The sequence below is a fragment of the Arachis hypogaea genome, chromosome 7, assembly GCF_003086295.3.
Source record: "Arachis hypogaea cultivar Tifrunner chromosome 7, arahy.Tifrunner.gnm2.J5K5, whole genome shotgun sequence".
NCBI classification, from domain to species: Eukaryota; Viridiplantae; Streptophyta; class Magnoliopsida; order Fabales; family Fabaceae; genus Arachis; species Arachis hypogaea.
Window position 1 is genome coordinate 57,723,902 of NC_092042.1, and position 4,587 is coordinate 57,728,488.

General features: G+C 41.1%; 1 non-coding gene across 1 annotated transcript; it reads left to right on the top strand.

Moving 5' to 3' along the window:
- The first annotated feature begins 2,667 nt into the window (after positions 1–2,667).
- LOC112704538 (small nucleolar RNA R71) lies at positions 2,668–2,771 on the top strand. Its single transcript, XR_003155159.1, has one exon. It is a non-coding gene; the product is annotated as a small nucleolar RNA R71 (small nucleolar RNA).
- Positions 2,772–4,587: the final 1,816 nt, after the last annotated feature.

A 4,587-nucleotide genomic window follows, 5' to 3' on the forward strand; every position in this document is an offset into this window, starting at 1 on the left:
GTGGTCTTGATGGGCTTTGGAGATGAATCTCTCCATCTCCCATGACTCAGAGGTGGAAGCTTTTGTCTTCCCTTTCCCTTTTCTAGAGGTTTCTCTGGCCTTAGGTGCCATCAATGGTTATGGAAAAACAAAAAGCTATACTTTTTTACCACACCAAACTTAGAATATTGCTCGCCCTTGAGCAAGAGAAGAAAGAAGAAGAAGAAGAAGAAGAAAATATGGAGGAAAGGGAGAAGTGTTTGGTTTCGGCCAAGGTGAAGAAGAGAGGGTTGTGGTATGTAAAAATGAAGAAGGATAGAGGGCTTTATATAGTGAAGGGAGAGGGAATAGGTTCGGCTATTTAGGGTGGGTTTGGGTGGGAAAGAGATTTTGAATTTTGAAGGTAGGTGGGGTTTATGGGGAAGAGTGTTTATTGGATTGTGTGAAGAAAAGAGAAGGTGAGTTGAGGTAGGTGGGGATTCTGTGGGGTCCACAGATCCTGAGGTGTCAAGGATTTACATCCCTGCACCAATGAGGCATGTAAAATGCCCTCTGCATGCAATCTTGGCGTTCAATGCCAGATTGATGCTTGTTTCTGGCATTGAATGCCAGCTTCATGCTTGTTTTGGGTGTTCAACGCCCATTTGCAGCATGTTTCTGGCGTTCAGCGCCAGCTCTCCTCAGGATGTATTCCTGGCATTTAACTGCTAGGATGCTACTTGTTTCTGGCGTTCAACGCCAGATCCATGCTCTGTTCTGGCGTTGAACGCCAGCCAGATGTTCCTTACTGGCGTTTAAACGCCAGTAAGTCCTTCCTCTAGGGTGTGCTTTTTCTTCTGCTATTTTTTATTCTGTTTTTAATTTTAGTATTTATTTTGTGACTCCACATGATCATGAACCTAATAAAACATAAAAGAACAATAAAAATAAAATAAAATTAGATAAATAAAAATTGGGTTGCCTCCCAATAAGTGCTTTTTTAATGTCAATAGCTTGACAGTGGGCTCTCATGGATGTGGGGATTCAACACCAAACTTAGAGTTTGGATGTGGGGATTCAACACTAAACTTAGAGTTTGGCTGTGGCCTCTCAACACCAAACTTAGAGATTGATTGTGGGGGCTTTGTTTGACTCTGCACTGAGAGAAGCTTTTCATGCTTCCTCTCCAATTTTAAAGAAGAACACCCTTAGGTCTTAAACACAAGGTAGTCCCCATTCAATTGAAGGACTAATTCTCCTCTGTTAATATCTATCACAGCTCCTGCTGTGGCTAGGAAAGGTCTTCCAAGGATGATGCATTCATCCTCCTCCTTCCTAGTATCTAAGATTATGAAATCAGCAGGGATGTAAAGGCCTTCAACCTTCACTAACACATCCTCTACCAATCCATAAGCGTGTCTTACTGACTTGTCTGCCATTTGCAATAAGAATATGGCAGGCTGTACCTCAATGATCCCCAGCTTCTCCATTACAGAGAGTGGCATAAGATTTATGCCTGACCCTAGGTCACACAGAGCCTTCTCAAAGGTCATGGTGCCTATGGTACAGGGTATTAAGAATTTGCCAGGATCTTGTTTCTTTTGAGGTAACGTTTTCTGAACCCAAGTATCTAGTTCACTAATGAGCAAGGGAGATTCACCTTCCCAAGTCTCATTACCAAACAACTTGGCATTCAGCTTCATGATAGCTCCTAGATATTGAGCAACTTGTTCTCCAGTTACATATTCATCCTCTTCAGAGGAGGAATAGTTTTCAGAGCTCATGAATGGCAGAAGGAGGTTTAATGGGATCTCTATGGTCTCTATATGACCTTCAGATTCCTTTGGGTCCTCAATAGGGAACTCCTTCTTACTTGAGAGACGTCCCATGAGGTCTTCCTCATTGAGATTCACGTCCTCCCTTTCCTGTCTAGGTTCGGCCATGTTGATTATGTCAATGGCCTTGCACTCTCTTTTTGGATTCTCTTCAGTGTTGCTTGGGAGAGTACTAGGAGGAGTTTCAGTGATTTTCTTACTCAGCTCGTCCACTTGTGCCTCCAAATTTCTTATGGAGGACCTTGTTTAACTCATGAAACTTAAAGTGGCTTTAGATAGATCAGAGACCAAGTTTGCTAAATTAGAAGTGCTCTGCTCAGAATTCTCTGTCTGTTGCTGAGAAGGTGATGAAAAAGGCTTGCTATTGCTGAGCCTATTTCTTCCACCATTATTAAAGCCTTATTGAGGCTTTTGTTGATCCTTCCATGAGAAATTTGGATGATTTCTCCATGAAGAATTATAGGTGTTTCCATAAGGTTCAACCATGTAATTTACCTCTGCTATTGCAAGGTTCTCAGGATCATAAGCTTCTTCTTCAGAAGATGCCTCTTTAGTACTGTTGGATGCATTTTGCCATCCATTCAGACTTTGAGAAATCATGTTGACTTGCAGAGTCAACATTTTGTTCTGAGCCAATATGGCATTCAGAGCATCAATCTCAAGAACTCGCTTTCTTTGAGGCGTCCCATTACTCACAGAATTTCTCTCAGAAGTATACATGAATTGGTTATTTGCAACCATGTCAATGAGTTCTTGAGCTTCTGGAGGCATTTTCTTTAGGTGAATGGATCCACCTGCAGAATGGTCCAGTGACATCTTAGAGAATTCAGACAGACCATAATAGAATATATCCAAAATGGTCCATTCAGAAAGCATGTCAGAAGGACACCTTTTAGTCATCTGCTTGTATCTTTCCCAAGCTTCATAGAGGGATTCACCATCTTTTTGTTTAAAGGTCTGAACATCCACTCTAAACTTGCTCAGCTTTTGAGGAGGAAAAAACTTAGCCAAGAAGGCCGCTGATGAGCGGATATTTTATACGCTTTTTGGGGGTAATTTCATGTAGATTTTAGTATGTTTTAGTTAGTTTTTAGTATAATTTTATTAGTTTTTAGACAAAATTCATATTTCTGTACTTTACTATGAGTTTGTGTGTTTTTCTATAATTTCAGGTTTTTTCTGGCTGAAATTGAGGGAGCTAAGCAAAAATCTGATTTAGGCTGAAAAAGGACTGCTGATGTTGTTGGATCCTGACCTCCCTGCACTCGAAATAAATTTTTTGGAGCTACAGGAGTCCAATTGGCTCGCTCTTACTTGGGTAGAAAAGTAGACATCTTGGGCTTTTCAGTAATATATAATAGTCCTACTTTTCACGAAAATAAACGATGTAAACTGGCGTTCAACGCCAGTTCCATGTTGCTGTCTGGCGTTCAGCGCCAGAAACAGGTTACAAGTTGGAGTTCAACGCCAGAAATAGGTTACAACCTGGCGTTCAACTCCAGAAATAGCCCAGGCACGTGAGAATCTTAGGTCTCATCCCCAGCACACACCAAGTGGGCCCCAGAAGTGGATTTATGCACTATCCATCTTAGTTTACTCATTTTCTGTAACCCTAAGTTACTAGTTTAGTATTTAAACAACTTTTAGAGACTTATTTTGTATCTCATGATATTTTTAGATCTAAAATTCGTACCTTTTGGCAGCATGAGTCTCTAAACCCCATTGTTGGGGGTGATGAGCTCTGTAGCGTCTCGATGAATTAATGCAATTATTTCTGTTTTCCATTCAAACACGCTTGTTCCTATCTAAGATGTTCATTCGTGCTTCACTATGAAGAAGGTGATGATCCGTGACACTCATCACCTTCCTCAATCCATGAACGTGTGCCTGACAACCACCTCCGTTCTACATCAGCTTGAATGAGTATCTCTTAGATTTCTTAATCAGAATCTTCGTGGTATAAGCTAGAATTGATGGCGGCATTCATAAGAATCCGGAAAGTCTAAACCTTGTCTGTGGTATTCTGAGTAGGATTCAAGGATTGAATGACTGTGACGAGCTTCAAACTCGTGATTGTTGGGCGTTATGACAAACGCAAAAGAATCAATGGATTCTATTCCGACATGATCGAGAACCAGCAGATGATTAGTCGTGCTGTGACAGAGCATTTGGACCATTTTCACTGAGAGGATGGGAAGTAGCCATTGACAACGATGACACCCAACATACAGCTTGCCATGGAAGGAGCCTTGCGTGTGGGAAGAGGAGTACAAGAGAAAAGCTGAAATTCAGATGACAAAGCATCTCCAAAACTCCAATATATTCTCCATTATTGCACAATAAGTATTTATTTTATGCCCTTTTTCCTTTTTCCATTGAACTTGAAAAACACTGTTGTTGGCATCCTGACTAAGAATAATAAGATAAACATAGTTTTCTTCAAACCAACAATCTCTGTGGGATTCGACCCTTACTCACGTAAGGTATTACTTGGACGACCCATTGCACTTGCTGGTTAGTTGTGCGAGGTTGAGAAGAATTGTGATTTTCAATTTCCTACACCAGCCGCGACCAGCTTATCCTAGGAGTCCAGGCTATCTTTAGGTTGTGAATCCAACCATATTCTAGCTTTGTCTCTTATAGCCAAAAGGGAAAAGCATGAGCCTGTAGACTTCAGGATCTACTCCATTAGTCTTAACAGTCTCACAGATCTGCAAGAACTCAGTTAAAAACTAGTAGGGATCTTCTGATGAAAGTCCATAGAACTTGCAGTTCTGCTGCAATAGAGCAACTA